The following is a 25,877-nucleotide window of genomic DNA, read 5'->3' on the forward strand; positions in this document are numbered from 1 at the left end:
GGTGTTCATTGCCTTCTCATTGCCAAGGTCTAACTCAGATGCCATCCCCTGGACCAGTCTCTGGTGGGGGGAAAAGGGATGCTCATGATTGGCTAAGAGTTAGACCAATCACAATTGCTTCTGGGCAGGGGGCAAACTGCTGTCCAAACAGGAACAGGCCTCAATTTGTGAGGAGAAAATGGTAAGTGTTGAACAGGCACCCAACAATGTCTACCAGAGAGGGAATAAAGTTAGAACTCTCTGTGTGTTGGGGCGGGAGGTGGGGGGGAGACAAAGACCAGACATGTATTGGAACCTGGACAAATACCCCAATTCAAGCAAAAGATGTTATGAACTTCAAGATATACACAAGGACCTTTCCAACATAACAGATGTCTTCCCTGAGGTTGCCAGGGCAACCCGGATGCATTTGGAAGGAAAAGCATTTGTTTACCTTTTATTAGCATTCTTTGTTCTGCTTAACTAATAAGAATAATTTCCGTATGTTTCTGAAACATGTCTCACCCCTCTTTCCAGAATTTAGGGTTGGATAACCTTAACTTTGCCCGGGTTAACTCCATGGTGGCATGGGGAACCCTAACAGAACACCGTGACCAGCCAGTCCCACCCCACTACCCACACTGGCTCCTCCTCCCAGGCCATGGCACTCTCTGCTCTGTTCGAGTCTTTCCTCACAGAATCACAGAAACATCACCTCTGTTCTGTATGTCACCTTTGCGCCATCCTTCCTTCCCAGACTTCACCCCTCAATTTTAGGTTGGTTTGTTTGTCTGTTTGTTTAAATAACAACATCAATTCTTGGTATTGACCCCTGGTTTTAAAACAATAGTAGGCATCAAAGTTCTCTCCTTTGTTTCTCTCAGCTTAAAAGGTGCCAATCCACAGATCACTGAAGTTGGTCCCTAGACAGAGTCCAAATATTTGATTCTAATCTAGATGTTGGCTTTGCCCTAAGGAAGCAACGCTGGCAAGTATGGAGCCACTGAGACTGCCCAGCACTATAGCAATAAAAAGATGGTTAGAGGGCAAAATGGAAAAAGAGAAATACATCTCCACAGATTTCAGCTCAGGCTGTGACTGAATAGTCATTTATATAAGGAATAGCTGTTTCACAGAAATGAGGATTAATGCATGTTAAAACATAAGTACTTGGAAAAAGGTAGAATCCCACCCTTATTAGCCATTAATCCACTAGCATCATTCATTTGTCAAATTATCAAGTCGTCTTATTAGGATATTGAAAGAGAGGCTAAAAAAGAACAAAGCTACTTCCATATGTTTTACAGTAATGCCTAAGGATAACCTTAGATGGCACAGGTTTGGGCAAAGGCCCGCTAAATTTTATTCTCCTAAGTTCTAGCCTGGAGACATCCCAAGGCCATCCATCCCTTAGGGCCCCGAGGAAAGGCCCTGTATGATCATCTCCCTCTCCTTCAGCAGAGACAATCTCTCTTCTGAAATCCTAGGAGATGTGATTTACATCTCTCCGGCATTTGCCGTCATATACTTTGCATGATGCTTTTCAAATATTTTGTTTATATGCACTATTATCTGCATAGATGAAATATCATGTTTATATGCATCTTGTGAGAACAAGCGCCACTATCAAAATCCACGTGTGATTCATCTTGATGATTCATGCAGTGTCTTGCAAAGCCCTTCATGTATGTGTGCTCAGAAGGTCTTGATTGATTGACTGTATAAATTATATTTGAGAACTCTGCCCACATGTCAATTTTAATTTCCTCTGCTTTTTTATTTTGATTTTTTTAGCAGCCAATTTTATTTTGTTTTATATTTTAATCAATTTTATAGTTGGCGTATAAAGTTATGTTAGTTTCAGGTGTACAGTAAAATGAATCAGTTAGACATACATCCATTCCTTTTCAGAATCTTTTCCCATGTAGGTTATTACACAGTATTGAATAGGTTACCATGTGATATACAGTAGGTCCTTGTTACATATTCATTTGAACTATTGTATTGTGCATATGTCAATCTCAACCCTCTAATTTATGTCCCCCCATGTTTCCCCTTGGGTAACCATAAATTGTTTCAAAATCTTTGAGTTTGTTTCTGTTTTGTATGTTCTATTTATGGTATCATATTTCATTAGATTCCACATATTAGTGATCTCATATGATATTTGGCTTTCTCTTTCTGACCTCTTTCACTTAGTATGATAATCTCTAGTTGCTTCCATGTTGCTGCAATTGGCATTATTTCATTTTTTGTGGCTGAGTAATATTGCATTATATATATATATATATACACACACACACCATAACTTCTTTATCCAATCCTCTGCCCTTGGACCTTTAGGTTGCCTCTATGTCTTGGCTGTTGTGAATAGTAGGGGTGCATGTGACAAACATAGGGGTGCATGTATCTTTTTGGAATTACAGTTTTCTCTGGATATGTGCCAAGGAAAGGGTGGCTGGATCATATGGTAGTTCTGTATCTAGTTTTCTGAGAAACCTCCATACTGTTTTCCATAGTGGTTGTACCTAATTACATTCCCACCAACAGTATAGGAGGGGTTCCTTTTCTCCACACCCTTTCCAGCATTTATCGTTTGTAGACTTTTTGATGATGGTCATTCTGACTGGTATGAAGTGACACCTCATTGTAGTTTTGATTTGCATTTCTCTAATAATTAGTGATGTTGAGCATCTTTTCATGTGCTTTTTGAACATCTGTCTTCTTTGGAGAAATGTCTGTTTAGAGCTTCTGACCATTTTTTAATTGGTTTGTTTGTTTTCTTGGTATAAAGCTATGTGGGATGTTTACATATTTTGGACATTAAGCCCTTGTCAGTCACTTCATTTGCAAAGATTTTCTCCCATGCTGTAGGTTCTCTTTTTGTTTTGTTTATGGTTTCCTTTGCTGTTCAAAAGCTTTTATGCTTAGTTAGGTCCCATTTGTTTGTTTTTATTTTCATGACTCTAGGAGATGGGTCAAAAAAGATACTTCTGAGATTTATGTTAAAAGAGTCTTCTGCCTATATTTTCCTCTAAGAGTTGTTGTTTTTTTTTTTGGGCGGGGCGGGGGCGGGGCACGGCATATGGAGTTCCCAGGCCCGGGATCAGATCTGAGCGGTAGGCCTGTCTTTCAGGAAAAGCATCAGTTGTTCACTGGGTTGCTAGAGAACTTAAGAGTTTTCTTTTCCTTCTGCTGTCGTCTGAGGCTGCTGCAGAGTGGATCTGTAAAATTCAGAAGGGTATTCTCCTGCTGTGTGATAAGAATATTTTCCCAGATTAACTCTGAGACAAAAAATCTGCAAATCCTTTATGGGACTGAGGATCTAATTTCAGTGTGACTGGGAGGTTTTAAGAATGCCTCATCCTGAGTAGCTTTCATTTTGCGATTCCAGCGCCCAGACAAACCTCCGTTTTTCATGCAGAGTCTATGAAGCTCAGCCCTGCACTCGAGGCCAACAGCAACATCGTTTCAAAAGTATAAACGCTCCTCCGGGCCCTAATCCCTTCTGTGTAAGGGGGCATTTGTTTCTCTTCAGTGAACAGTAGACCTGTAATTCCCCTTAATCCTGAGACAGGTTGAGAGAGTGGGGATTTCAGTTGCTCACTCTCGCACCCACCTTCCCAAGGCTTTTCACTGTCACTGAAGACCCTGCAGAATTTTTACAAATCCCAGAATATCGGTCTGGTTAGTCCCTAAAAAGATGCTACACATGGAGCTCAGAATCTAGGTCGATTCCACCATCTAGGAAATTCTCAACAGAGGTTGAATTTGGTTGAGAATCTATAGCTGGCTGCCACCTGATCCCTCCAAAGCACTTAGGGTTTGTATGAAAAAAATCTATAGATGTAGGTATAAATAGAATAAATATATGCCAAGGAAAAGCTTTTCTGGTAAAATGCCCTCCCCTACTGCAAGGTGACGTACAGCCCCTAACCAATGAAACATGGAACTCTACGAACAGATGAGAAAGGATTTTTTTAGCTTGTGCAATAGCAAGAAAAGAAGGAGGAACAACAATAATAAAAGGAAATAAAAGTTTTTAAAGAGGTCCTTTGACCTTGGCAAACTTTATAAGCAAACTGTCAACCTGTTTTGAAATAGCATTTCTAGACAAGGCACATATTTAGACATCTATTCCAAGCAGATCTTAACTCAGCGCTAAGGAATTTTCAACCTTGGAACAATCCAAATTTTCCATTCCTTGGGGGCCAAGAGATACTTGGCAACCATGTGTGTTCCTTACCTAGTCAATCAAATAAAGGCCTTTGTGTGACTTTCGATTTTTTTTTTTTTTTTTTTTTTTTTTTTGCCTTTTGTCTTTTTAGGGCCACACCCGGTTCCCAGGCTAGGGGGTCTAATTGGAGCTGTAGCCACCGGCCTACGCCAGGGTCACAGCAACTCGGGATCCAACAGCCACGTCTGTGACCTACACCACAGCTCACGGCAACACCGGATCCTTAACCCACGGAGCAAGACCAGGGGTCGAACCTGCAACCTCATGGTTCCTACTCGGATTCGTTTCCACTGTGCCACGACGGGAACTCCTGACTTTTGAATTGATCCCTGCACAGACTTGCCCCGATTGGGAAACTTGAGGAACTGGATCATGTGTGGCATTTCCTTCCCAGTGACTTCATTTGAGGCTCGCAAATGATTCTTCCGTGGAGTTCTTTCATGTGGCAAGTGCTCCATTTACTCTCGAGGTGATATTTTGAAAGGAATTTTTTTTTTTAATTTAGTCCAACATAATTCATTAGCAATGCCAGTGGGGGATTAAAAGGGAAATACATTTTATTGATAATAAATTGCTCTCTTTTGCTTTCATAGATATGAATTCAATACTTATTGCTTGTAGCTACTAAAATTTAATTTTAGCAAAGCACAATTTACAGATTGAGACAAGGAGTTATTATAACTGGAGAAGATGACAGAGTTTGGTTTCAGACTGATGTTTCTAATCTCCAGCGTGAACCCCTGATTAATTTCTCTTGGCACAGAACTAGACACGTAAGAGATTTCTACTTGGGTGTTAATTGGGATCTTTACCTTGACTCTGCTTCTCACAGTGTTTGCCTATAACTTTGTTTCTTTCTTAATAGTAAAGGTCTGGGAAATTTTAAAGACTGGGAAAATGAGTTAAGAGAACCTAATTCAAAATTAGAGTCTCGGGAAGCCAGGAAAGGAGGGCACCCCCTGCACAGGCTGCTCTTTGCAGCTTGCAGGGTCCAGCTAGGAGAAGGAAGATTTCCTCTCTCAGCCAGCATCTGCCCTCGTCTGCAGCCCATGAGAAGCTGCCGCCACTTAGACCTCTCATTTTCCTCTAGGGAATGTTCTCTGTTCTCTAGGCTTTTGCCTATAGTTCACCAGATTCTTTGCCCTGAATTGCAATTCCTCTGCTTTTTTTTTTTTTCTTTAATAAAAGTTCTCTTTGCTCTGGTGAACGGTGATAGCACCCTTACTTACTATACATAAAGGCAGAAAGGGGGGAAAGAGAGGCGCCATTGACAAATGCAGAAGAGTTGGAGAAGCGATTACAGATAATTAGGGGGACGGTGTCATTGAACAGGTCAAAACAGGAGTTAAGATGTAAAGAGAAGTCACTTCTGGTTAGGATGAGAATCTGAGCCTGTGATTTAACACACTTAGTCTTATGAATGCCAACTGAAGTGACCAAAATAATAGAACAGGGGAGAAGGACACATGAAGCCTGGTAACCGTGGAGGAGTGTGTCCCGTGCTTCGAGATGCTGAGGAATTTATCCAAGATGTGGTACATGAAAGAGGTGAGAGAGGGAGCCACAAACTGGCAGCTTCATGCCTGCGAAGGAGAAAACTACCTGGGAGCTGTGAAGGGAGTCTCACCCAGACCGTCCTAATGAGTTTTGGTTGGAACAAAATGAGCTGGAGCAAAGAATGAACAAAAGGATAATGTGCATTGGCACATTTGGATCCTAAAAAAGAAGACTGAGAAACACTGGGTACTGAAACCCCCCAGGAAATCTAATTGTAGCAACATCAACACCCCCGCCACAACTAATACTTCGATGGTGCTGGTTTTGTGCTGGGCACGGGGATAAGAAATTTATAGCTACTCAGTCATCACAACACACCTGTTAGGTGGGCACTTTATTCACCTTTAAATGTTAGGAGAAACTGAGTCATGGGGATATCAAATTATGAGAGATGATCAGGAGATGATTGACAAATAGATTCAACCAAATATAAGTAAAATGTAAAAGAGCTCTAATTATATTTGAATAGATTTCCTATAATAAGCCACCTGTTAGAAAATATGTGGAAAAGAGCCCCTAAACACTATCAATAGCAATATAAAATAGGTAAGAATAAATAAGAATATGAAGGATGTATAATGACTTTTATACAAAAAAGATACATTTGTACTTAATGAAAGAAAGAAAACCCATGAATAAAAGGAGCTAAATGACACATCTCTGACCAGAATCACCTAATAGTATAGTAATATCTATTCTTCCCGTGTAGGTAGTCTATAAAATAAATTACTATCAATTAACATCTGATTAGGATTTTGAGAGGTAGGACAGGATATAATTAATTTTATTTTTAATTACATAAATAGTACACAGCTATATAATCTTATGGATAAAATGAAACTACTAGGAGCAAATATAGCTAAATATTGGTGTGCATGGTTTCACGATGCAAAAGGCCTTCTACCTATCACTATAGGAAGAAGTTCAAAAAAAATGAAATAAAAATACAAATAAGAAACAGAGAAAATCTGTTTGTAATCTAGGGCAGATAAATGATATTTATTGATTCAAATTGTTATGAATCAATAGGAAACATGGTAAAACTCAATAAAAATGAGTAAAGCATGGGAACAGGCAATTTGTGGAGGTAGAAAAAGAGATAATTGAGCGTGTATTAAAGGGTTCGTCTCACTAGGACTCAAAGATGTACTAATTAAAACCACCAAAATCTATAAACTTCATTTAGTTTTCAAAATGTTTTCACGTATTTTCCAGTGCTGCTGAGTAGAGGAAAATGGACATCCTGATGTAACAGACACAATAAGAGGAGAATGAGCAATTTGGGGCCAATAACTACTATTTCCCAAATGTGTTCACTGGATCAATAAATTAATTAAAAGAAATATTTTTAAGCTGAGTTTTATAAAAATTAATTTGTAACAAGCCCCTTGTATAAATTGATCTATAACATTGGGATGTATTTTGTGTAATTATTATCAGGGGGAGGAAAGGATTTTTTACGTTCTGGAATTCCTCTCTGGGAAAGCATAGTTATTGTTCTATTTTTTTAATTTTATCTTATTTCAATTACTCATGATAATTTGCCATAAAGTGTGATTCTTTTTTTTAGCTTTTTAGGACTGCACCTGTGGCATATGGAAGTTCCCAGGCTAGGGGTCTAATCGGAGTTGTAGCTGCATCACAGCCACAGCAACGCAGGATACAAGCCACATCTGCGACCTACACCACAACTCATGGCAATGCTGGATCCTTAACCCACTGAGGGAGGCTAGGGATCGAACCAGCAACCTCATGGTTCCTAGTCGGATTCATTTCCGCTGCACCACAACGGGAACTCTGGCCATGATGTATGATTACTAAACTCATCTGATGAGGCAGTTTCTCATTTTCAATCCTGAAGTGAACAGCAAGGCTAGAGAAAGTGAGACAAAAATCACAGGGCCGTGGAAAAGTAACTGGAGGCTGAGAGAGCTGGATGTGAGCTGTGTTAACATCCACCATCCACCACATTCATGATGTGATTAACAAACACAAGGATTATTTTTTTGTGAAAACAGCCCAAGACCGGAGCTTCCCGTGAGATGACACAAGAACATAGTATGTGGGGGCGGGATCTAAAGGCAGAGAGACTGTGAGGATGTGAGCTCTGGGGACTCCCAGAAATCACGGGAAGGGGCTTGGGTTTGGGAGATCCCACCCACGTAATTACCCAGCTTCCCAGTGTCACCATCACTCAGATTGAGTTTTATCATGTTCACATTTTCGGTATTCTCATTTCTCAAAGGGTGTGTGCACTTTTTAAGATAATATCCTTTACTTTGAAAAGTGTAAGCTGGCAAGGAAAAACAGTCTCAGGAAAGAGTTCCCTCAGGCTACTTACTTTCCATTTTCTCTATGTGAAAATTTAATTTAGCACCCTATGCTTACTTCCATTTCTTAATATTTCTTAACGTTCCACTGTAGTTAATATGCGGCCTCTTGATTCATTGGTGGAGGTGGTTTATTTTTTGTTTTGTTTTGTTTGAACAAACTGAAGCCCGAGCCCTAGCTCTTAGAACTTGGAGTTTGATGGCAGTAAGTGGCCTCATAGTGTGGGAGGGATAGAAGCTTTATTTGCTTTTGACAAGCTGTGATTAGCACCCCCCCCCCAAATTCATTCACTCCAACTGATTACTTTATGTAAACCCTGAGGTTAGAGCCCATTCACTTGGGATTAATTAACCATATAGATGATCAGCTATTCATAACTCTTACCCATTGATGGGATTTGAGAAGCACCATTTGGTTTCCTATAGGTTAATTTAAGTCCTTGATTCTTAAACTCCTTCATGGTTAGTTTGAAAATTAATCAAACTTCAAGGTCAATTTCCACTTGTCTTTGCTGATGGGATAGATTTTTTATTACTTAAAGCTGCTCAAAGACCTAAAAAGAGTAGGTGAGTTGAAAATAACAGTGGTAATGGAAGCATAATTCCTGCAGAAAAAAAGGGTACAGTTGTACATTTTTGGTTAAAAAAAAATTAAAGGGAAAAAAAAAACAAAACAGCCATCAGAGTGAAATATTTAAAAAGGAGCCACGCTTGAATTGGTAGAGTTGTCTGTCAGGTAGAGACTTTGTTTACTTTATAAGTTCATAAATTAGCATCTGTTCACCCCTATTTTTCTGTCACGTTCAGTCAATGCCTCTAAGACAAGGATCGTTAAGCTTCCACACTGAATCACAAGACCCAGAGACCTTTGGGGGTGTCTTTCCTTTCTGAAGTCATTGTCCCCATGTGCTCCTGGGGGTGGCAAGAAGGGTCTTCTGAGCCTGCCTCCTTTATCTCACCTTTACCTGTGCAGACATAAAATCATAGTTGCTCCTCTCACAGCCAGGCAGCCAACTTCACTGGTTTCTAACAAATATATTTTCCCATCTCTAGCATTTGTCCTCTTTATTCCTCAGTGCTTTATAATAAGTTGACCTCAAGCTGTACTGATAATCTGAATAAAGTAAGTTGGTTTGGCGGTCTTTAAAGCTGAGTTCCAAGTGGCACACGTGTGTGCACATGTCATAGCATCTTGTGGAAAGACAACCTATAAGCCGAGGAGCAAAGTATGCAAATGGGGCAAAAATTAAACCAAATCCCAGTACTTTGACTTCATTTCCTCTGTACACTGGTTTTTAGCCAGAATGCTCCCTGATCCCTGTACACATAGGTCACGGGGAGAGGAGAATCCCCTACTTTTGTCCTCTAGATGGGATCAAGTGTGCCTGAATCCTTGGGTGACACAGTTTTACCACTTTTCATCATGCCTTTAGTGTTTCATTCGGTTTACTGAGCACTTACTATGGCACCAGGGACTTTTGAGGACAGAGCTAATATCAAGAAGGTTAAGGGACCTGCCCAAGCAGAGCTGCCATTCTGTGCAGGAGACAGTTAAAAAGTGTGCAAATAACCAGCCTGAAATAGTTAAGCTTATAATAAGGAATAGGAAGGAAATAAAGAGGGTTCTAAGGTGGAGAACATATTGGGTGGGTAGAGGATCGGTAGAAGCATCTTTGAAGAGGGGATAACAAAGCTGAGACTTGAAGGATTTTCTAAAAAAAGAGCCAGTCACACTATTCTAATAAATTTTAGTAGTAGAACACTTTAAAAAAATGAAATTATTCGTGGGATAGTCCTCAAGAGCAAGTCAAATGGACAGCTCTGATAGAAGCTGGTTAGTATCAGGGCTCTGCTAACGCGGCCTCTCTCTTAACCATCCTTCATTCCCCGGAAGACCTCAGATATTCTCAGGGACCTCCTCCTAGGACCATCAATAAACAGTCCTCAGCACATGGTCCCGGGCTCTGCGGAACAGCTTGAAAACCACTGGCCGGTGTGGGGCCAGTGGACCATTGCTTCACGTGGTCCTGCCCTGTGAGTCAGACAGGAAGAGTTGCGTCAACTGACACGGATGTCAAACTTTCTCCTGTACATCCTAAAATTTCAGATACGCAAAGCACCACAAACTGTGTGTCTGCTCTGATATTTGTCTCAAGCATCAGTGATCTTTACCCTAGCTGGAAGGCTGTGCCCACTCGAATTCACATTAGGTCATTAATGAGAATAACAAGTGCCTTTTAGGTGTATTTAATGAGCGTTAGCTTTATTAAAGGCTGAGAGGCCAAGCGTTTCGTCTGGACATCTCATCTTGAAAGGACTTCTTTTATCTCTACTTTTGCCCATTCACTCCTATTTTGTACTCTGTGGAGCAAAGATAGGTGGTTTATACTTTTGAGTAGTCAACATGTTTTTTCTCTTCTTTTAATCCCTTTGAAATAACTCAAAGAATGAACTACTTCAAAAAGTAAAGTACTTAATTTAGCCTGCTTATTAGCGTTGTTAGCTGAGAAAATAATTTAATCAAATCAGCCCCACTACAGTGTGGGAAGAGCATTTGCATATGTGAAGTATCTGCCCTTTAAATAGTGACCTACAGGACAAACTTCCAGACTTTTCTTATATAGTCAAGCTATATTTCATTTGTACTGAAAAATGTTTAAAGTCATGAATGATTCAAGTCCATCAACTACAGGATAGCTAAGGATACACGAATTGAATTTTCTCTTTAGGATCACTGGAATTTAAATAAGACAGAGTGCTTTAGTAAACCTATTATATAAAGATCATAAAAGCATCATCTTTCAAATGTCATAAAGAGCTAATGTTCCCCTGGTGAAATCCAAATAAATGTAAGCTATTTCCAGCTTTGATCTCTGCTTTAATTTTACTAGAACTCTATTTTGACAGCCTGTGCCTAGCATTTTAAGGACCAAGTTGCAAGTCACTATATCAAATGTGCAACATAAAAGAGAATGCAATGAATTGAAGACTATCCTACTTGATAAATACTCAAGGTCAAGCAGATTTGGGGAGGGAAAGTGGTCTAGAGTAGGTTGGTAGAGAACAGTAGTGGGGGGGAATCCAGATCTTCAAGAAGGGGGAGATGCCAGGAATACAGATTTACGCAGCTTCTCTCTTGATTGCGTCATGGCTCTCCTATCCTACTCAGTTAAGTTCAGCAATTAGAGCAGCCTGAGTGCATGAGTTCCCATCCTGACTTCCTCACCATGTAAAAGTTCTCTGCCTTAGGGAAATGTTCTAAGTGTATTCAAGCCTCCTTTTTTACCGTCTGTGAAATAGGATTTTTGTGAGATTTAAATGATGTAATTCTACATAAAGCACCTAACATCACATAATAAACTATCTTAATAAGCGCCTTCTATTACTATAAAACAAACAATTGCTGAGAGCTCTCATATGACGACCACTAAGAGAGTTTCTAAAGAAAAAAATACAGGTAAAGAAGTCTACGTTTTCAAGGGTTAATAGCTTTGAACATCTGGGCCATTACATAGCAGGGTGAGCTAACAGAGATATTCGGATCTGTGCCAAAACCCTGTTGGGAGACGCAGGCCCTATCCCCGTGCAAGGCTCCAGACCAGACCCCCTGGGTTCACTGTCACTGACAGGTTCCTACCACCCTGTCCCATGCTTTTTTGATCAGAGAGGACCTAGCAGCTGAATAGCAGCTGGACTGGAAAGCATTCTCCTCCCTGTCGGGTAGACGGCTGTTCTTTTCCCCTGCAGTTTACTCTTCTCTAGACATACAGAAACTTTCCTGGGGTGGAAGCTCATAGGAAAGTGAATTGAGCACTTTTTTCTCCAATTTTCCTTTAGCTCTTATTTCAACTTTCTGAAAAAAGAGCCCAACAGAATTTTTTACTGCCTTTTTATAGGTACAGACTCAGCTCAGTCCTCAAAAGGTTTTAACAAGTTAGATTAAGCAAATGGGAGGGGACTGAGAGGCAGCCTGCCATCCCTTCCCTTTACCACGACACTGCCAGGTAAACCAGGAGTGCCTGCAGCCCCTCCCGAGGTGCCCACTCTCTTGATCTGTGCCCTCCTGCCCCTGCAGGCTGCTGGAACTCACCCACACCTGGCCTCGAGCAGCTTTTCCTCGCTTCTCTGTGCCAGTGCAGATGCAGAAATCACCCCTTCCCTCTGTTTCCTCAAAAAATTACTCACCCAAGATATTTTGGGTATAGCAGATTTTACTGAAGATTTAGGATACAAATGTGGTTTGTGTTACAGAAATGCAAAAAAAGCCTGAAATTGATGACTAGTCTTTCCATTTAAAAAATATTTCTTGGTCCTTTACATAAAATGAGCGCTGGGCTGTGGACATATTAGTAGGTCTCTCTCCTCTCCCTCCTCCTTTTTCTTCTCTCCTCTTATTTCCTAAACCTAAAAAGATAGAGACTCCTCGTGCCACATATTAATCCGACAGACAGGACTTTCTCACATCCTACCACGCACATCCTACCAAAGTAGTCTTTGGTCTTTTGAATATTCAAGCCTCCAAATGAGATCTGCTAACAATAGGCCATTTACACTAGGTGGGGAGACAGTAATAGAAAGATTTCTCTCTCTTCTGATATGAATTGTGCCATCTTTCCCTTGGAAAGTAGAACCATCTCTTGTCAGCTTAGGTTTTTAGTAAGGTTACCCACTTCTCTTTTTACCACTTAGTATCGAGTCACTGTTGTTTGAATCTAATCTTGAGCCTCAAGAAAGGAACTTTATTTACGGATTTTACAGTTGGTTTTCTTTGATGTAGGGTCCTTAAAAAAACCCACTATGTTTACTCTCAAGTTAGTATGATCCCAGAGCAATGTTCTTTTTTAGTAGACATGCTAGAGTTAGATTTTAGGTCTCTACACACTGGGCATCTGACCTTGGATAAACTGCTCATCCTCCAGGATGATGGGGTTGTCATCAGGATTAAAAGAGGGAACAGCCAGGTGGTTTAGATGCTCAACACATGAGCGGATGAGTTATATGCAGGTCTTCGGAGCTGTGATCTAAATTATGCTGTGGCGTAGCCTCGCTGCTACTTTCGGTGCCCATGAGCCTCCAAAGCACCAAGAGCTACGCCAGCAGCCTCCATATTAGCAGAAGAGCCTTAGAAATCTGGAAAATGACTCACACTCATTCAGCAAAATCCCCACTCCTTTATACCAAAAAAAGGTATCATTAAGTAGGGCATTAACTTCACCCAGGAGTAGGATCGTTCTTCAACAAGTTTCTTTCACTCCTGGACTTCAGAATAATTAATTGTCTGACTTGTTCCCCTTGACTCATTTCCTCAGAAACCAACAAACAAAAACGAAGACTTCCCAACCACCCTTACCACACCTACCTCACAGCAAGATGTCGAGACCTTTTCAAAGGCATCATTTCCCATTTGACCATTGTTCCCACTCTCCCGGGGATAAACTCCTCCTCCTCACCAACCCCCACCTCAAATTGAGGGGGCCTGTTATTCTAAGGCACACCCAAAGGAACCCTGGGAGGCTGGTCTTCAGTACTCAGGGAGCACATGCCACGTAGGGACAAACGCCCTATTAGATCGGAGCTCGGAATCCCTGATCTAGCTAAACAGAATTATATAATCTTTCATTAATTTACCAGGAAAATGTATCAGCAGAGCTCATTAATTTCTAAAATTAAATTCACAGGGGAACAAATTTAAGGCACAGTTGTTCATGAATTTCTAATGGCCTCTGTTAGCTTAGGATCAAGTGGCAAGTCAGCATCTTTATAGGAACAACAAGATTGGGATATGATTCCCAATGAAATCCAAGTAGAAATTGCCAACATAGAAATCTGTGAGTATGAGGACTATCACTCTTTATTCTTCTCCATAGGAGACTGACAAACTCTTGACATAAAACCTGCACACATGACTTTCCTTTTCTTCATTTAAACATTCCAGAAGTTTAAAGAACAAAGTATCGATCACACTAGGTATGGGGAGATCCTATAGGGAATCCAAAAGACCTGACTTAGGTGTGTCTTTTCCAACATTCTCAATGCCAGTGATTCGGATTTGAAAACCAAAGATGAAGACAAAGTTCTCACTCATAAAAAGATGAATAGTCAGTGTGCTAAATTTCATCTCTAGCAAATAGAAGAGAAAATTTTATGTATTGGCATTGTTTGGGGAGAAGTTGGTTAAATAAATAGTTGGGACTGTGAAGGTTGAAATGGGAGGTGTATGAGAATTAACAGAATTTCTAAACTTGCGTGGCTCTTAGTACAATATTAAAATCATGATCAATATAATTTATTGAGCATTACTGTGTGGTAGGTGCCTTATAAACACCACCTTTTATCCTCACAACAGCCTTGTAGGATAGAAATGACATTTGAGCTCTGAACACTCTACCAGAGTTAAAAGCCCCATTTTAGAAGTCAGGTCTTTCTGATTTCAAAGCCCCAAATTGCTTTAAGTGGGGCGCTTGGATTCTTAAGGCATATTTACCACTCTTCCACCTGTTCATGACTGAGAACGCTGACTTACTTCAGTGTTTATTTTGAATAATGTTGAAGACAGATGTATGTCAGATCTTTCAACTCCTTCCAACTTAGAGAAACTGGTAGTTTTGTCTTTAAAGTTCAAAATTGTTTAGATGAAAACGGAGTCATATATGTTAAACACACACGAGGTATGCAACCACATCTTTTGAGACAAATTTTACTTTAAGCCTTCTCCTATTCTGCTATTATTCCTGCATGTGAACAGAAAAACCAAATAGACTCTCCTAGGTGCTCTTTCTCCTCCTCCCCCCTGAATTTACACCCCTGCTTCTCCTTGGTCCTGGCTTCTTAGATGGATTGACTCAAGGGACATCCCTCCAAACAACTCTTTCTGCACCTTATCCCCAAGGCGCACAACAGTGCCAAGAATAAGGCTCAGAAGAGCTATAAAGTGCTGGGTCCTGAAGAAATTAACAATGACTATAACTGTGGTAGCCAACTCCAGGCAGCGCTCTGAGCCCCAGACCCACCTGTATCTTTGTTAGATGATGCTTAAGGGCAACTACATAAACTTCAATGCTTTCGACCTCTGAGCCTAGCACAGTGCCTGGGCCATGTTAAATGCCCAATATATGTTTACATAAAAGATGAAAAAAATCTGATCTTTTCATGTTTGAGCCTAAAGGACTATATTGTAACATGTTTGATCCTTTCCACTTAACTAAGAAATCTGCAAATGTGGAAAAATCTATGTTTGCCTCAAGCAATGTAGACACGGGCTAAAATTACAAACACTCACAGACAAGATATATATATTTCATTTATATCATATATCCCCTTTATGTGTATATATGTGTAAATATATATACTATATACATGTATTCTTTATATATTACAAAGATCCATCATATATCATATATTACATAGTTCCTTATTTTTTAATAATGTTTTTTATTTTTTCCATTCTAGCTGGTTTACAGTGTTCTGTCAATTTTCTACTATACAGCACGATGACCCAGTCACACATACATGTATACATTCTTTTTTCTCACATTATCATCCTCCATCATAAGTGACTAGATATAGTTCCCAGTGCTATACAGCAGAATCTCGTGGCTTATCCATTCCAAAAGCAATAGTTTGCATCTATTAACCCTAGATTCCCAGTACACCCCACTCCCTCCCCCTCTTCCTCCCTCTTGGCAACCACAAGTCTATTATCTAAGTCCATGGGTTTCTTTTCTGTGGAAAGGCTCAATTGTGCCATATATTAGATTCCAGATATGTGACTGACTGCACTTAGGATGAGAGTCTCTAGTTTCATCCATGTTGCTGCAAATGGCATTATTTTGTTCTTTTTTATAGCTGAGTAGTATTGCATTGTGTAATGCCTAATCATATGTCGATGGACATTTAGGTTGTTTCCATGTCTTGGCTATTGGAATAGTGCTGCAATGAACATGTGGGTGCATGTGCCTTTAAGGAAAGTTTTGTCTGGATATATGCCTAAGAGTGAGATCACTGGGTCATATGGCAATTCTATGTATAGTTTTCTAAGTTACCGCCACACTGTTTTCCATAGTGGTTGCACCAATTATTATATGTTTCTTAATAAGTTGATTTTTACATTGAATTATTTAAGAAGAGCCAATAAGCTATAAGGTGTGAAATTTTTAATAAAATAGAGCTGATATGAAGATTTATCTTTAATCTAGCTTTTTTATACTAAATAATACAATAGAAGTAAATTACCTATTAGCATAGCGTAGGCATTCAACAGGTATTTGCTGAATTTTAATAAGTTTAAGATGGAAGCATTTGCAATTTAAAACATACCTAAAACTTGAATGGCCTCTAAGATAAGCAACATCAAGTGTCTGAAAAACAAGGCAAAAATCTTGTTCCAAAATTATTAAAGTGGTAATTCCAAAAATGTCCATCAACTTTTGCTTTAGAGTTTATTCCATAAGCATGTTAGTAAAAATGATATTTTTCTTTCTTTTCAGTTGAAAGGATATTTGTTCAAGGATATAAAAAAATGAAATGATAAACTCATGACTGAGTTTACTTTGGCTTGTAGTTGATGCTATGACTCAAAATAAGAGGAAAGACTTATGAACTGTAAGAAATGGTGTTATTTGACCAAAAGGTGGCAACTCAGGTCATGTGGAGGGAAAGTTGTATTTTGTAGGGATGCAATGGTTTATCTCAGTGCTTTCCTATTTTCAAAAGGACAGTAGTCCCCCTGCCAAGTTTTTTTAGTATCTTGTGAGATGTATCTATTGTATTTCTCAACAGGTTTAAGAAATTTTTTCTTAAGTTGAAGGATAGATCATCAATAGCTATTGGATTGTCAGTAGGAATTCAGAGATATAAGAAAGGCATTCTTTACCAAGAAGTTCAGTGTCATGTGTGTTGGGAGGTTGGGGGTAGGGTATGCTAGAGGAGGGCCATGATACTCTTTCGCTCACAAAAATATTCTACCTGCTCTCATCACAGGCAAATCATTAGGCTGAATTGTTTAATGTGTGAAGCCTATCAGAGTTGGCTTTGAATTTCATTTCTGCAACTCTCCAGCCTAAGATCTTGGGCAAGGTACTTAATCTTGTTCAGTTTTATCCTCCTCATCTGTGAAATGGGAATAATAATTATATGTAGTTAATTGTGAGAATTAAATGAAATGGCTCAGAGTTTCCCTTGTGGGAGTGGCTTTGTTAGGAAAGTGGAAATGTGTCCCTGGCTTTGGTATAGGGTTTGAGAATGGGTTCCGTTTGCTGTACTGAGCAAGGCAGAGGCAAGGGGGAAGCAGCAGGAGAGAGGCCAGACCAGGAGGGCAGGGGATCAGGAAAGAGACATGTCTGCTGACTCCTCTTTCCCTCATCTCCATATAAGTTCATTCGTCAGCTTTCATTGGATTTACCACTGGAGTACATTCTGAATCTGACCTTCTCACCATTTCACTTACTCCACCAAAGTCAAGAGCAGCGTAAGCAATAGAAACTAAAAATAAGAGTGGTAACTTCTCCATACAGTTCTAGAAAAAAGCACCAGATCTCCCTTCTGAGGAAGCAACTACTGGAATTGCATTGGGGACAAAATGACATTGAACTTCTGAGTTCCAGCTGTATGCTGGATGATGGCAGGCAGTGCTCCAGTTCTCTGGGCTGCCCAGCTGGGCAGCTTCTAAGGGTGCCTCCCTGTTTAATTCATGATGTCTCCATAGAATGTGTCTCCACTCACTGACAGGTAACCTGATGGTACCTTGTCTATGTTCTTTGCAGCATGGAAGAACCATGGAGAACATGGGCATTTTGCTGCTCTCCCAGGGACCTGTTATAACATAAATTATATTCAAATTCCCTAATACGAAATTGACACCATATGACTGTAACACAGGGAAACTTTTAGTTATTCCCATAATGTCTTGAAGGGCATGCAAGTACCCTCTAGTGAATGAAACCCTCAAGTACACATACAAAGTACAGAGAAAGGGTTTAAATTGTCTTGTGGGTGGTTGTTTTGTTGATTTGTTGTGGATTTGGCAGCCATGCAGCCACACTCAGATGGCCCTGTGAGTGTCTCCTCTGCCTGCTCGCCCTCTTTCTTCTGCTTTGGCAGTACTCTTGGTCTTTTAAGCCATTCTCCTGTTTTCAAAATCATAAATACCTGCTAACCAGTTCTTCTGAGTTTCCTAAAGGCACTATAGGTTCTCTGTTGGGTTGCTGGGGGCAACCTTTAGTTTCTTCCCAAGGAAGGATGGCAAAGAGGATTTTTTTTCTCCCGTTGACACTGACCACTTCCTCCGTGTCATTATGCTGACAGTCGCTTTTGCCCTGTTTTAGCAAGACAGACAGGGGTGGGATTAGAAAGGCAGAGGGTGGGGGAGAACATCCCATCCTGTCACACGTATGAGGAGACGCTGCCACGGTTACATTTTTCTAGGTCACAGTTAATAAACACTGACAAATTGCCTATGAGCATGTTATTCCTGTTATGCTGAGATATGAATATTGGATTTTAGTTTCTCCGCTTTTAATGTTTGGAGGAGGCTGCGTTCATCACAGGAGGCATAGAAGATGGAGACTGCAGGTTAGAGGCACAGTCCTCGTAACAGCTTACTCTGTAGGTTTAATCATATATTCTTTCCCAAGCTGTCTTTGCTTCCTGCATCTATCCCAGATACCCACAGAGTGACTGTCTAATTTGCAAAAGCTATAATGAGGGTGAATGGCAGCCAGCAGCAGGCTTGGTAGTCTAGACTCCAGAGTCACAATTACAGTAAAAAGCCTTCACCAATATTTGTCATCACACTGAGCCTTCACTTTGGGAAAAAAACACAATACCTAACACATGGTCATAATCACTAGCAGTGATTAACATTCTGTAAGCCTGTTTCTCTCAACACCTAAGCTCTCCCTGTTCACAGAGACCTCATTTGCTGTCCTCTCAAAACCGCTGAACTCCTTTTCAGGCCAGAGAATACAATTTATACCTTTGTGCAGTGCCCTACAAAATCAGGGAGCAGTGACCTACAGCCCCTGGGTTGGAACCGGAGCTTTTTAAACTGCAGATAAGTCATAGCAGTTAGAGAGATGAGGGATAGCACTGAGCTTTAGCTGGGATTCTCCCCATGTGCATTTACAAAAGCTCTCAAGGGCCACCATGTGAGAGTCTTATAGCAGCTGGAATCCACTGGCACAGAAAGTTAAATCCTCTGAGCGTTCTATATTATACTAATGAAGCACACAAAATACTTGCCAGTTAAAAGGCCCCCTTTTGAGAAGATCAGAGAGCTCCCATGAGGTGTCCTTATTCATGAGTTACAGCCACTTTCTCATAAAAATTGTTATAGGTTATTGTTTTTGATGGCATGTGACTATGCCATAGAAATAGATTGGACTAGGCTGGGTCCTTGACTTAAAAAAAAATGTGTATACTGGCAATTATTCTTAATTCTGGGATATGATGACATATCTACCCAGCTGCACCTTCCTTAGATGATTCTAAGATGGTGGCTGGTCAAGTCAGTCATATCCTCTCTCTTAAGAAGTCTGAATGCAAGGGTTCCCATTGTGGCTCAGCAGTAACAAATCTTACTAGTATCCATGAGGATGCGGGTTTGATCTCTGGCCTCACTCAGTGGGTAAATGATCTTGTATTGCTGTGAGCTGTGGTATAGGTCACAGACACAGCTCGGATCCCAAGTTGCTGTGGCTGTGGTGTAGTGGGCAGCTGCAACTCCGATTTGACCCCTAGCCTGGGAACTTCCATATGCTGCAGGTGTGGCCCTAACAAAATAAATAAATAAATAAATAAATAAATAAAGGCTGAATACAGAACTATAAAGAAAATTATACAGAGCAGAGTATTGTACCAGGTAATATACATACATAACTTTAATAAACACAAAATAACTGGATCTCCTATGCAAAAAGGAACCATTTATTGAAAAGATACTGGGCCTCCAGGATTGAGTGGAGACTAGTTGATTAGGCAAGATCCAGATCTCTGGAAGACCAGACAGCAGGAGCCACAGAAGAATCTTGCAGCAGGAAGAGAGTGTCTTGGAGGTATTGTGCCATAGCAGCTATGAAATGACCTCCAGCATCTCTTAAACCATTGAGCAGTTTGCTCCAAGACTCAAGAACCCCAGGCTCATGGATTGACTCTGCAACAAACGCTCATTCCCCAGCTGCCCAGGAGGGAACAATGTGCCATGTGGAAGAAAGGATTGGTATACCAGCTATGTCAAATACCAAATGCCATCACTACTTTCTGCTGCCTAACAAACCTTCATAGCGGCGTTATCCATAATAACCAAAAGATGGACACAACCTACATGACCATCACCAGAGGATGGATAATCAAATGTGGTCTCTAAATACAGTGCAATATCATTTGGTCATGAAAAGAGATGCAGTACTAACTGATGCTGCAACAGGACCCTTGAAAATATTATGCTCTTACCAAAATGAAACCAGATAGAAAAGACCACATATATGACTCTATTCAAATGAAACATCCAGAATAGACAATACCATAGACAGAAAGTAGATCGGTAGTCTCCTAGGGCTAGGGGTGGTGGGATGATTTGGGGGTGGTAGATTAAGGGCACAGGCTTCATTTGAGAGGTGATGAGATGTTCTAAAATTGTTGGTGGTGATAAACCCACAACTCTGAAAACCATTGAATTCTATACATTATATCTCACAACTAAAACTAACAAAAAGAACCAATGAATATTCTCTTTGCTCCAACTGTGGAAGGTTAATATTTCAATTGTTCACCAAGTTGAAGAACAATCACTGAATGATGTGAAATCTCCGTGTATTTTTTCATGAAGCAGGTTTTATTCAAACTTTATCACCTGCCCCATAAGCTCCACTTAGGTAGGAAACGGTGATGTTATGTTCTGAATCCCTTGAAATTAGTATTTATTTGGAAACAGTGTCCACGTTTCCATACAGTTTTAGAGTTTATTATATTCCCCAGTATACATATTCCCCGGATAATGAACATGGGTCTCTTTGGGGAAATTTAGATTCTAGATTCCCACCTCCACCCCCTCCAAACATGAGTGTGATGGCGAACAGATCAGAGGGCCTTGCAGGGTTATCAGCGAGTCCTTGCTCAAGGACATGTGGCTTCCTCTTTAGTTTTGAGATTGAATTTGAACACTGAGAGGCTGTGACAGCTCTAACAGGGCTGCTTAGTTCACGGGTGTGTTTTTGTTACTTTTATTGACAAATCAGGGAAAGCCTTAGTGGGCCTGCCATCTCTATGCCTGAGGGATCCAATGAAAGAGTAACCACCACCATACTCTTCGCAGGTCAGACTATTCAAACTGCCCCTTCAGCTCTGCTGCCAACTATGGAGAAAATGAAAGGTGACCATATAACCTTGGCTCCGCCAGTTCCTGCGCTGTCTTCCTTCTCCCTGCTGCAGTCAGGAATCATAGTTCACTCAGTCAACAGAGAACACTTCTCAAACGCAAGCTTTTGGAAAAAGGAGCATGTCTTGAACTTCTTGGGGATATAGTTAGGGGTTTACGATAGATTCATTCCAGGCTTCCTGTCCTCTAAAGCCCTTGTTTTTAATCAGGTCTATACAATTTACATAAAATAATCACCACCCATTTTAAGAGTATAGTTTCACAGGTTTGACACATATAATCATGTGTGTTATCTTAGAGCTGCCATAACAAAGTACCACCATACACACACACACACACACATAAAAATGGTGGATATATACAATTATTATATATATTTCATATATGTCATATGATTATATACACACACACACACACATATCACTATGTAGAGTAAAAGAATTAGGTTATTATATAGATAGTATTGTATTTGGCTTTTTTTCTTTTTAAGGGCCACACTTGTGTTATATGGAGGTTCCCAGGCTAGGCGTTGAATCAGAGCTATAGCTGCCAGCCTACACCACAGCCACAGTAACACAGGATATGAGCCACATCTGCAACCTACACCATAGCTCATGGCAATGTGGGATACTTAATTCACTGAGCGAGAACAGGGATCAAACCTGCATCCTCATGGATATTAGTTGGGTTCATTACTGCTGAGCCACAACAGGAACTCCCTATTTGGCTTATTTTACTTAACATAATAATTTTCATTTTCATTTGATATTTTGGCATAGCAATAGTCTGTTCCTTTTTTATTGATAACTAGATGGATATATCATGACTTATTTATGCATTCAATTCTTGATGGATATTTAGGTGGTTTCCAATTTTGAAGTGTTTTAAATAAAGCAGCTATGAATATTTGTATACATGTCTTGGTGGACATAAGTTTTCATTTCTCTTGGGTAAGGATCTAGATTGAAATTGCTAGGTCATAGAGTAAGGATATGATTAACTTTGTAAGAAACTGCCAAAATGATTGCCAAAGCAGTCGTGCCATTTTGAATGTCCATCAGTAAAGTATGAGGGTTCCAATTGCTCTTTATCAGTACTTGACATTGCCATTTTTTACAAAAATTCTAACTATTCTAATGAATGCAGATTGTGGTTTTAATTTGCATTGCCCTAATGATGTTGAATATCTTTTCATGGGCATTCACCAGTGCTATATCTTTGCTAAAACGGCTTTGCCCAATTTTAACCAATTTGTTTATTATTATTGAATTGTAAGATATACTTATGTATTTAGGATACAAGTCTTTTATTAGATATGCTTTACAAATATTTTCCCTTATATCTGCTTTTTCTTAAGTGTCCCTAAAAAAGCAATTATTTGTTTTACAGTTTATACTTTTAATGTTCTAAGAAAGATCACAAAGTATCTATGTTTTCTTCTAAAAGTTAATATTTATAATTGTTACATTTATGACTATGATCCATTTTGAGTTAATTTTTGTCTGTGACATGAGGTAAAAGTTAGAGTTTACTTTTTATTTTTGTTGTTCTTCATTTTTTCACTTAGATTCAGATTTCTACCTAGCAACATTTTGTTTCAGGCTGAAGAACTTTGCTGAACATTTTTGCTTACCATTTCTTATAAAGCAAAATTTCTGGCAAGTTTTGTCTAGAATGGCCTTGATTTAGGCATTTTTATTGGATATAGAGTCATCATTTAATAATGTATTTCAACCCACAAGATGTTACTCTATAGTCTCTGGATAACATAATTTCTGATTAAAGATCTGCTGTAAACCTTTTTTTGTTTTTCTGTCTATAATGTCATGCTTTTCTGGTTGCTTTAGATATTATTTATAATTATTTAATGATATCAAATTAATATTTAATAATATGTAATGATATTAAATAAATATTATTTATAATCTTAAATATTATTCATTGGTCACCTATTTTTTTTTTTTTTTGCTTTTTAGGGTTGCACCCGCAGCATATGGAAGTTCCCAGGCTAGGGGTCTAATCGGAGCTACAGCTGCCAGCCTGCACCACAGCCACAGCAACGCCAGATCCAGGCCATGTCTGTGACCTACACCACAGCTCATGGCAATGCCAGATCCTTAACCCACTGAGGCTGGTCAGGGATCGAAGCCACAACCTCACGGTTCCTAGTTGGATTAGTTTCTGCTGTGCCACGAATGGGAACTCCCTATCAGTCACTTTAAATTGTATTTATAGGTGCTTTCTAACAATTTGATAATAATGTCCCTTTGTGTGATTTTCTTCATGTTTCTTTTGAATTTATAAAACTTTTCATAATGTGGGCTTACAGTTTTCATCAAATTTTACACGTTTTTGCCTATTATTTCTTCAAGTGTTTTCTGTCTAAACTTTTTTGTTTCTCCCTCTTTCTCTTATCCGCCTATACATTTGTTAGACTGATAGTGCTTCACACTTCAGTGACTCTATTCATTTTTTTCTACCAAGCTGCTTCATTTTGGATAGTTGTTATTGCTTCATCCTCAGATTCACTGTTCATTTATTTGCTGTCTCTAATATGCTATTAATTGCTTCTGGTGAATTTTTCGTTGTATATATTTTAGTTTAAATCTCTAGAAGATCCATGTGGGTCTTTTGAAAATCTTGAGTTTTCTTATCATTATGTTTAGTTTTCCTTTACATCCCTGAGCATATTTATAATATTTGTGATTGGTGTTAAAACCCTATCTGCTAACTACACCATTTCCCTTGTTTCTTTATAACATTTTTCTATTGATTATAGGTCATATTTTCCTACTTTCTTTCATGCCTCATGATTTTTTAATGTTAGACATTGTGAAATTTATCTTGTTTGTGGTTTTTTATTTCTTTAAACAGTGTTGAATTTCTGACAGGCAGTAAAGTTACTTACAAGTCGATTTAATCATTTCAAGGTTTTATTTCATGCTTTGTTAGGACAGATCCAGAGCAGCCTTTATGCTAGGTATGATTGAGCCCAACTACTAGGGTGAGAATTTTCTCAGGATTAAATGCCCCAGGTAAGGAGAGGTCTCTCCAGTCTGGTTGCAGGGGGAAAAAATCTGTGTGAATTTAGGGAATTATTCAACCTATGACTTTTGGAGCGTCTTCCTTCAGCCTCATAGAGTTCCATCCCATGCGTGCATAGATAAGCTTTTGCTTAAAGATTCAAGAACATCCCCTATGGATCACTGTAGTCTTCCAAGTGTTCAGTTTCCTTCTCTTCAATATTCTTGCTCATACATTCTAAGAACATCAGCTTCTCTGAAGTCCAAACGCTGTCTTAATTCAGGAAGACCACTGGGCTCTGCTTGAGTTCCTCTCCCTGAACTGTGTCATTCAGACTTAGTTGCAAGCATAATAATTGATACTCTATTATTTAATTTATTTAATAGTCATTGAATACTCACCCCATATCAAACAATGCTTGATGCACTAAGCTTATAGTGAATAAACAGGAATGTGTCTCAGTTCCTGTGGCACTTACATTCTAATGTTTTATAAGAGAAGGAAATTTACTGGAAAGAAATCTGTAAGAAGCACAGAAAAAAAAATACAGGATGCCTCATTTTATTGCTCTTCCCTTTATTTCACTTTGCAGATATTGCATTTTTTACAAATTGAAGGTGTGTGACAACCCTGCATCAGGCATTTTCCCAACAGCACTGTTTTTAAATTAAGGTATGTACATTGTTTTTATAGACACAATGCCATTGAGCACTTAATAGACTGCAGTACAGTATAAACATAACTTCTGTGGTCACTGGGAAACCAAAAAAAATTAATGTGACTTGGTTTATTGTGATATTTACTTTATTGTGGTAGTTGAGACCAGAATTTGCAATAGCTCTGTGGGATACCTGTATTAGAGATGTATAGGAAATACAGAGAATCAGCAAAATAAACAGGAGCCAAGGTCATGCACAGGAACAATGCATACTGCATATGCGCCACTGCTGTTGAGATGAATGTCTCTAACCATTTTCAAATTCTTGCATCATTTTCTCAAGATTTGAAGTTTTAGAAAAAATAATCATATTGGCAAAATCTAAGTGAGTTCTTACCCCCTGAGTCCTAGAAGGAAAGGAGCAAGAGCTTCAGGGCCCCTTAATTTTTTGCAGTGGATGTGAGGTATTGTCACCATCAAGATGGTCATGATTGAGGATTCTTTATTAGGGAGATACAGTATGATTAGGAAGGAGGGAAGTGGTGAGAGTCTGGACAGTCATAAAATAACACAAATCCATGACAGCTTCATGGAAGAGTTGAGATCCATGGAGACGGTAGCAGTGAAAAAGCAAAAATAAAGTAGAAGCTGAATTCAAGAATCAGAAATAGAAAAATATAGGTTATTTATTCATTATCAGAGACAAAATATACATCATGG

The 25,877-nt window shown here is 39.4% G+C and overlaps 2 protein-coding genes across 18 annotated transcripts in view; one reads left to right on the top strand and one right to left on the bottom strand.

Moving 5' to 3' along the window:
• Nucleotides 1-25,877, top strand: part of RFC3 (replication factor C subunit 3) — a 377,430-nt gene that overhangs the window by 348,904 nt on the left and 2,649 nt on the right. For all 9 annotated transcript variants that reach the window (XR_014818797.1, XR_014818799.1, XR_014818801.1 and 6 more), the window contains one exon: nucleotides 25,092-25,171. The gene's annotated coding sequence lies outside the window, so the exon portion shown is untranslated. The remainder of the gene's footprint in view (nucleotides 1-25,091; nucleotides 25,172-25,877) is intronic.
• LOC102159559 (uncharacterized) overlaps nucleotides 1-25,877 on the bottom strand; it is a 555,170-nt gene that overhangs the window by 33,055 nt on the left and 496,238 nt on the right. The window lies entirely within an intron of this gene.

This window comes from Sus scrofa, chromosome 11, assembly GCF_054392235.1.
Source record: "Sus scrofa isolate SSC_HxYL_T2T_F1_AM1 chromosome 11, Sscrofa_HxYL_maternal_Yorkshire_Landrace_v2.0, whole genome shotgun sequence".
Lineage (NCBI taxonomy): Eukaryota > Metazoa > Chordata > Mammalia > Artiodactyla > Suidae > Sus > Sus scrofa.